The sequence below is a fragment of the Eriocheir sinensis genome, chromosome 67, assembly GCF_024679095.1.
Source record: "Eriocheir sinensis breed Jianghai 21 chromosome 67, ASM2467909v1, whole genome shotgun sequence".
Taxonomy (NCBI): Eukaryota; Metazoa; Arthropoda; class Malacostraca; order Decapoda; family Varunidae; genus Eriocheir; species Eriocheir sinensis.
Genome location: NC_066575.1, coordinates 6978080 through 6988269, shown reverse-complemented (window position 1 = coordinate 6988269; position 10190 = coordinate 6978080).

Here is a 10190-nt window from a genome sequence, read left to right as displayed (position 1 = left end):
GAGCACAACGGAAGTGAATTTGCGGATGAGGTCTGTAATACGTGTTTAGCCTACCTATAACGCATTTTTACGCTCTATTAATAAAGATACAATGGAAAAAGAGCATATACTCACCAGTAGGAGAGGTTTACAGTATATGTTTGAGGCATGTTGACAGTCCGGGCCTCAGCAAGGGTGCCAACTCATGGTTATCACATCATATTCTTCGGTTTCTGACTCACAAGCATATAAAAAACGTCAATACTATACGGTTTTAACACTAACTTCAATTGGGTGTTGTTAATGGTGTGGGTGGACAGGTTTGGGGTCAGAAATCGAGAAATACAACACGGTAAGACCGACGATTGGCAGCGCTGGACCTCCGTGACGTCACAGTGATGGCGATCGTTTGAGTTTGTGGTTGGGTGCTGTGTCTTTGTTTTTGTGCTCGTTGGTGCCTTTAGGACGTCTTTGAGGTGTATTTTTGCGTCCGTGTGTAACCGTGAACACCTCAGGAACTTGGAGGCGGCGTGGGAGCCCTGCGGAGGAGAGGAGACGAAGGTAATGTATGAGTTTGTGTGTGTGTGTGTGTGTGTGTGATTCAGATTCAGATTCGGATTGTGAGTGTGTATGTGTGTGTGTGTACCTTCTTGCCTATGTGTTTATTTACTGTGATTTTACCTTCCCTATGCTTACCTGTGTGGTCTTACCTTACCTATTTATACTAAGGAAAGGAAGGTAGTGTGTGTGTGTGTGTGTGTGTACCTTACCAATGTGCTTACCTATCATGCGCTTATTTTACCTGTCCTTACCTATACGTTCTTACCTATTTGTACTTTAACAGGACTGAATCAAGCTCGTAATGTCCTTTTTTTTGTTATATTCCTCTTTAAAAACTCGTGTGTACCGTTTTGAACACATGATTAATTTGAGACTCATTCATCGGTTGTTTGATTTGTATGTGTGTTTGTGTGTGTGTGTGTGTGTGTGTGTGTGTGTGTGTAGATAATGTTGAAAGGGAGAAGGAATAGTTAGCGAGTGTTGTAGAATGGACAGGAAAAGGAAGAGAGAGTCGGTGGTATCGTAATGGCAGTAGTAGGCTATGAGGTTGCCTGATGCGTCGTGTGTTTTTCTTTACTTATTGAAAAGGAAGTAATAGTCACTTAAATAATTGGAACATCTGGAATCAACTGTTTTATTCTTACGGAAAAGGAAGTAATATTGTCAGTTAAATAATTATAACATCTAGAATCAACTGTTTTATTTTTACTGCAATAACGTATGCAGATAATTTTTTTATTTTCATATAGCCTTGGATCTGTATTTTCAAACTGTAATAAATAAAGAAGACGGAAATTAACGAAAACACGTCACATAAATTAAAATAGCTTAATATATAAACTTCAACAAAAATATGACGTGAAATCTCTTTTTTTACTACATCTGTGTATAATGTTCTTTTTTAATGTACAGGCTTTGGGCTACCTTTTCTAGCGGTACAATTAATATAGAATGAAAGGAAGGAAGATATAAGTGAGATCATATATACGTTTAGACAAATAAATAGTTCGTTTCTTGTTAGTAATACAGTAGCCTGAGGGCACTGGATATTGAATTATAAATGTTATCATTGTTATGTAAGTATTTCATGTGGAGTTAAGCAGGGAAGGTGTGCGTGAGATATATATAATCATTCATTATATAATCATTCACGTAATAGCCTGCGAGTCAAATTTAATAGAAATTACTGAGATTTGTATTGCCAATTATTTAATAAAAGATATATAACATTCACCATAGCCTCGCAATTACCCACTCAATGAAAATATGAATAATTCTCAATAGCCTAGCGCTGCTGATTACGTAGAAAGTCGTTGATCTTATTTAATGATAACACCTTATTCAGTTAGGCTATAATCATCACCGGATCGATTTCATTTCATATTACTGCAGAGAATATTTGATACGTTAAAACTGATAAATTAAATAAAAAAAGGAACATTCAGAGGCCCTTTTTTTAAGTCAGCGATGAAACAGGTAAATAAATGAATAAGTAAATAAATAAATCTCCCTCACAGTCTCTAAATAATGTTGAGAAAAGTCGGCCAAGCTGGAATATGCAAACGTCAGGCTGGTGACACTTAATTAATCCACTTTTTTATGGCAAAACTGACTGCGTGCAATGACGTGTCTGAGTCTGTCTTCCTCTCCATCACTCCACGTCCGGAGGCGGGAATGAATTAAAATACTGCCTCCTCTTCATTCTTAAACCCTCTCAGTGTTTTAAAACGAGGGATTATTAACTCTCCTCAGAAGCGGTGAATATCAAAGAGGGGAGCAGATCTAATTTTAAAGTCTTCGCACCTCGCCTTGGGATTGGCTGCGCGGGGAAGGCATCAACTAACAAATTTGATAAGCAGGATCTTCTGTGTCCAAAACCATGCTGCGGGGGCCTAATTGCCGCACTCCAGTCAGCTTGCTTAACTATCTTGTCTCTAATTATGGTTTCTGGGATTTTTCCGCCCACTGACGCCGGCTAATCGGCCTGTAATTGGCGCGCATTTTTCTCTCACCATTTAAAATATAACCTTGACGTTAGACAGCCGGACGGGGAGGCGCTGCGGAGAAAGATTTGCAGCGAACTCAACGTTATTCATTTTTATTTAAGCCTCAGAATTTTTGGACAAGAATAGTTACTGCAGATACCTTGTTTTTTTTCTGTTAGCTTTTATATCTTATGAAGTGTGTACAGTACATCATTCGGAGAGAGAGAGAGAGAGAGAGAGAGAGAGAGAGAGAGAGAGAGAGAGAGAGAGAGAGAGAGAGAGAGACTAACCGACAAACAGACAGACAGGCAGACGAAACCACAAGACCACACCAAAATTTATCAAGCCGAGTCGTAGTATAAATAAAAATTGTGACCGTGTTTATGAGATCCGCTTCAGGCTAAATTTGAGAAGGATGGGAGAGAGAGAGAGAGAGTGTGTGAATACGTTCCTAGCCCCTGTGTTTAAATCCGTATCATCTGAGTGAACTTGTAGCAGATTGTTTACTCACCACTCTAAATTCAGGTCAATATTCTTAAACTTATAGGTTTCCCTTTGCGACAATTGCCTAAGACCACAGAGAAGCTTAACCCTTAGACGGCAGTGGAACTCTATAGAGACGGTCCAAAATCCAGTCAGTCAGTTTTGTATGGCAGAAATATAACAACACTTCCAGACCGCGGTAGAATCCATATATAGACGATAGTTAAACCACCTCTTGTCCGGCGTAACTCTATTTATGCTACGGTCTTAAGCTCGGCAGTGACTTTATAGAGACGATTCATTTTTGGGGAGCTACTCTTCAGATACTGCCGCCGTCTGAGGGCTAATCGGGTGTTCATGAGTGGGGGGGTTTCCGTTCAAGGTCCAAAAGCCGTGTAAAACTGTCACCAGCATCAGAAAACGGTCCATGGAGATCCCAACATCTTCCACGAGAGGCTAAACAGGGGAGCTGAGGCGTTGATATGTTTAAAAATACGAGCTTCAGTCCATTTCAATCTTCGCCCTGCCAGGTATCCAGTTTACAGACAGGTGTTTTACAGGTGTTAGGACATGATTTGCTTGCTCTGTGCTGTGTGGATAGGCAGGTGGGGAAGTCAATCGCCCACCTGAGCACGATTTACCGTACACCTGGCTATACCTGACCCACTAGTAATACTTTCACCTGTACGCACTTAACTCATACCTGGTCCTCTCTTACATCTATACTTCTGCACACTGGATTAACCTGACCCACATATACACTAATATATACTTCTTTACAGCTGTCCAGTACTTGATTCAAACCCACTATAATACAATTTTACTCACCTAGTTCATACCTGATCTATTCTTACCTCCAGTTCTGCACACATGACTGAACACTATACCCAGATCTGAGCGTCACATTCACACCTGTACCTTCTCTTACTGTACCTATCAAACACCTGGCTAACATTTAAAACATACTCTCAGCTGTACTTCCATTTACTTTACTTTTCTCATACCTGACTAAGACTTAATCTAGACTCATACCTCAACCCACACACACCTGTTCCTCCACTTATCTCACACCTGACTTAGATGTAATCCCCCACACTCATTTTTCCACCCACACCCACACACTTATACACAAGATACTGAAGCCTCTCTCTTGATTATACTCTCTCTCTCTCTCTCTCTCTCTCTCTCTCTCTCTCTCTCTCTCTCTCTCTCTCTCTCTCTCATCAGCGTACCCCTCATTTATTTAATTGTCGTGATTACTTGTTCATATAAAAATCAATCTACTTCCTAATCAGCTACTCGGGTAGGGGGTGCGCGCCGACCCTCCCGCCGCCCTTCGCCTCGTCCCAGAATGCTTCGTGTAGACTGACTCGCTCTCTTGAACATAGCCACCACCCTACCCGCCCTACCCTATTACCTGCCCGCCTTACGGACTCTCTCCCTGGTGTCTTTGTTTTGCTTTACTCTTGGGCTCTGTTAGTGAGGTTTTCAGGGTATGTATGTGTTAGTGTATATAATGTAGTTACAGTTTCTTTCTTGACCTATTGCCTGCCCACCATATGAACTCCCCTCCGTGTGTTCTTGTTTTGCTTTACTCTCGGGTCTACTGAGGAGGTTTTCTTGGTTGGATAGGTACATAGATTTTGCGGTTTCTTCATTAATATGGGAGGTGCAGGTAAGATTGAGGTAGAGGTTTAAAGTACTATATATACCTACCTTACGGGGTCTTAGGTATATTTGTTTTGCTTTGCTCTGAGCTTGGTTACGTTAGGTTTGTTGGAGTGTTTATATATGTTAGAAGGGGTATGTGTATAGTGCCTTGGTTTTGGTGTTTATATAGGAGTTGTAGGGAAGGATTAGGTAGAGTTTTACAGTTTTTTTGTTGGTTTTTTTTTTTTTTTTTTTTTTTTTGTGTGTGTTTTCTCCTCTCTCTGCTGTCTGGTCTGTCCCTTACCTTGCCTCCTCCTACCTTCCTACCTGACCTCCTCCTCCTCCTTTCCCTCCTCCACCTCCTACTTCCCTTCCTCCTCCTCCTCCTCCTCCTCCATGTGTTCCTATCTCTCCTCTACCATCCACCTGTCCTACCTTCCTACCGCCCTACCTTTCTCCTCCTCCTCCTCTCCTCCACCTCCTCCTCCTCCTCCTCCTTCTCCTCCCGTGTGATCCATAATTGTTCTCTGGTTATGGTTAAGGCTTGATGGATATTTACATTTATTTTCCCATTGCTTATCATGGCTCCGACGTTAATAGATCTCTCTCTCTCTCTCTCTCTCTCTCTCTCTCTCTCTCTCTCTCTCTCTCTCTCTCTCTCTCTCTCTCTCTCTCTCTCTCTCTCTCGTTACTTCAAATCTCACCTCGTTTTTTGCATCACTTTTCTCTCTCTCTCTCTCTCTCTCTCTCTCTCTCTCTCTCTCTCTCTCTCTCTCTCTCTCTCTCTCTCTCTCTCTCTCTTATAGGATATGATAATAACTACTACTACTACTACTACTATCACTACTACAACTACTACTACTACTACTTCTACTACTCTGTCTCTCTCTATACTACTACTACTACTACTACAACTACTACTACTACTACTACTACTACTACTACTACTACTACTACGTCTCCTACTTTGTCATATTTAATTAGTTTACGGTACATTGACTTGATAATTAGTGGAGGAAATGTCTTCAGGGTTTTATATATTATTATTATTATTATTATTATTATTATTAGAGAGAGAGAGAGAGAGAGGAGGGAGGAGGGAGAAGATGATGTAAGAAATGGGAGAACGAAAGGGAGAGGGAGGGAGGAAATGAGAGGAGAGAGGGAGAAGGGAGGGAAGATAAGGTAGAGGAAGAGAGACGAAGGAGAGTAAAACAAAGTGAGAGAGAAAGAGGAAAGGAAGAAGAGAGAGAAGCGAAGGAGAATGAAAGAGAAAAGAAAGTAATGAGAGGAGAGAGAAAACGAGGGAGGAGGGAGGGAAGAGGAAACTGAAGGAGAGAGGTGAAGGAGGAAGGGATTGAGTAAGGAAGAAAGGGGGTGAGGGAGGGAGGAAGGAAAGAAGACAACCAGTAGGAGAAGGAGGAAAGGAAGGAGAGAAAGAGAGAGGTAAGGAGGAAGGAAACCAGTAAGAGAGAGGAGAAAAGTGAGGGACAGTGGAAGGAAGGGAAGGAGAGAGAGAGAGAGAGAGAGAGGAACAGAGGAAGAAAAGGAAAGCAAGGAAGGCAAAAAAGTTAAGCAGAGAGAGAGAGAGAGAGAGAGAGGAAGGGAGGGGAGTTAAAATCCATAGCGGTCCAGTCATCTTGTGCTGAGGGTGCTAATTACAGCCTCTTGAATTAGCAATCGTGGATCAGCGCGGCGCCTGACTACTGCTGTTACTCCTGCTGATGGTGACGGTGGTGGTGGTGGTGTTGTGGTGGTGGTGTTGTGGTGGTGAGGATGAAGAGGATAGTGTAATGATGGTGGTGGTGATTAAACTGTGATGTCATAACTACTACTACTACTACTACTACTACTACAACTACTACTACTACTACTACAATAATTCTTCTTTTTCTTCTTTTTCCTCTCCTCCTCCTCCTTCTTCTTCTTCCTCTTCTTCCTCTTCTTCTTCTTCTTCTTCTTTTTCCACTACTACCACTACTACTACTACTACTACTACTACTACTACTACTACAATAATTCTTCTTTTTCTTCTTTTTCCTCTCCTCCTCCTCCTTCTTCTTCTTCCTCTTCTTCCTCTTCTTCTTCTTCTTCTTTTTCCTCTACTACTACTACTACTACTACGTCTATTCACCCTTGTTGTTGTCGTTGTTGTTGTTGTTGCCGTTGGTGTGGCGTCCGCAGTAATTAGTTAATCATGCAGTTAATTAGGCGGGTTAGAAGATAATTGTAGAACACTAATCGCATAACTATCACCACCACCAACACCTTCACCACCACCACCACCACCATCACCCTTACCACCATCACCACCATCATATCCACCATTATCCGTTACCACCACCACCACCACCACCACCACCACCCTTACCACCACCACCACCACCACTACTACGTTTACCCCAACCTCTGCATCACCGCTACCACGTCTACCACCACCTACAACACGAGTCTCATTCACTACCATCACCACCATCATCACCACTACCACCACCTCATCACCACCACCACCCTTTCCTTCCCCGAACACAACACCACACCACCACCTCAAACACAACACCCTCAACACCTCCACCACAATACCACCACCACCACCACCACCACCACCACCATCATCACCACCACTACCTCTTACCACTACCCTTCACCACCACCAGCACCACCCTTTCCTTCCCCGAACACAACACCACCACCACCCCCAACACAACACCACCACCACCCCCAACACAACACCACCACCACCCCCAACACAACACCACCACCACCCCCAACACAACACCACCACCACCCCCAACACAACACCACCACCACCCCCAACACAACAACACCACCACCACCCCCAACACAACACCACACCACCACCCCCAACACAACACCCACACCACCCCCAACACAAAACCCCCACCACCCCAACACAACACCACCACCACACAACACCACCACCACCCCAACACAACACCACCACCACCCCAACACAACACCACCACCACCCCAACACACCACCACCACACCAACACAACACCACCACCACCACCCCAACACAACACCACCCCCAACACAACACCACCACCACCACCCCCAACACAACACCACCACCACCACCCCCAACACAACACCACCACCACCCCCAACACAACACCACCACCACCCCAACACAACACCACCACCACCCCAACACAACACCACCACCACCCCCAACACAACACCACCACCAACACAACACCACCACCACCCCAACACAACACACCACCACCACCCTAACACAACACCACCACCACCCCCAACACAACACCACCCCCAACACAACACCACACCACCACCCCCAACACAACACCACCACCACCCCCAACACAACACCACCACCACCCCCAACACAACACCACCACCACCCCCAACACAACACCACCACCACCCCAACACAACACCACCACCACCCCAACACAACACCACCACCACCCCAACACAACACCACCACCACCACCCCAATCATAACACCACCACCACCACCCCACACAACACCACCACAACACACCACCACCACCCCCAACACAACACCACCACCACCACCCCAACACAACACCACCACCACCACCCCAACACAACACACCACCACCACCCCAACACAACACCACCACCACCCCAACACAACACCACCACCACCCCAACATAACACAACCACCACCCCAACACAACACCACCACCACCACCCCCAACACAACACCACCACCACCCCAACACAACACCACCACCACCACCCCCAACACAACACCACCCCCAACACAACACCACCACCACCCCAACACAACACCACCACCACCCCCAACACAACACCACCCCCACCCCCAACCCAACACCACCACCACCCCACCACAACACCCCCACCACCCCCAACACAACACCACAACCACCAACACAACACCACCCCACCACCACCCCCAACACCACACCACCACCCCCAACACAACACCACCACCACCCCCAACACAACACCAACAACACCACCACCACCACCCCCAACACCACCACCACCCCAACACAACACCACCACCACCCCAACACAACACCACCACCACCCCAACACAACACCACCACCACCCCAACACAACACCACCACCACACAACACCACCACCACCCCAACACCACACCACCACCCCCAACACAACACCACCACCACCCCTAACACAACACCACACCACCACCCCCAACACAACACCACCACCACCCCCAACACAACACCACCAGCACCACGCCTTCAGCTGTCTTAATGGAGTTCACCCGCGCCATAAATTGAGGTCCCGTAGTCAATACCCGCCTGAGTTATCCCTTGGCGGGGCGGGAGCCAGCCCATTAACCTGCACTTTATGGCTCCACCTGTATCCCAGAATTTTCTTAATAATGACGTTAGCTGCGCGCGGGTTTGGTTATTACATGATTAGGCTGAAGTTTATCCCCCCCTCCCCCTCCATCCCCCGCCATCCCCTCTCTCTCTCTCTCTCCCTTTTCTTCATCCCCCTCTCTCTCTCTCTCTCTCTCTCTCTCTCTCTCTCTCTCTCTCTCTCTCTCTCTCTCTCTCTCTCTCTCTCTCTCTCTCTCTCTCTCTCTCTCTCTCTCTCTCTCTCTCTCTCTCTCTCTCTCTCTCTCTCTCTCTCTCTCTCTCTCTCTCTCTCTCTCTCTCTTCTCTTTTCATTTTATACCTTTTAATTCCTTTCTTTTTATCTCATTCTCTCCCTTCTTCGCTTTTACTTCTTCCTTTCTTCCTTTCTTTTCCTTTTCCCTTCCCCTTCCTTCCTTTCTTTTCCTTCTCCATTTCCCTTCCTCCCTTCCTTCCTTCCTTACTTACTTTCCTGCTTTTTATACTCTTAACCTAACTATCTTTTTCTTCTTAACTTCGTTTCTTCATTTCTCTTTACTTCTTTCTTTCTTCTTCCTCCTTTTTTTTCCTTTTTCCTTCCTTCCTTCCTTCCTTGCATTTTTTATCATTCTCACTCTCGCTTCTTCCTTGTCACTTCTTCCTATCTTCCTCCTTCTTTTCATTTCTTCCTCTTCTTCCTTCTTTCCTCCTTCCTTTTCCTTCCTTCCCTTTCCATTCCTCTCCCTCCCCTCTCATACCTTTTTTTTCTTTCCTTCTTGCTTTTATTTCTATTCCATTATCTCCTCCTCCTCCTCCTCCTCCTCCTCCCTCACATTATCTCCCTTCACATTTTCTTTACATGCATTTCCTTCCTTCCCTCTCATCTTTCCCTTCATCTTCCCTTCTTCCACTTTTCCCTCATTTTCTTACTTCTTTTTTTCTCTATGTTTTCTTCTTTCTCTTCTGTCCTTGTTTATCTACCTTCTGTTTCTTCCTTGTCTTTATCTCTCTTTTATCTCTCCTTCTCTCTGTCTCTGACCTTCCTTCTTCATCTCCATCATCTTTTGTCTTTCCTCAGCATCCGCCCTATCTTCATCTCATCCCATCACTTCTTTTTCTTCCTTATTTCTCTCTCTCTCTCTCTCTCTCTCTCTCTCTCTCTCTCTCTCTCTCTCTCTCT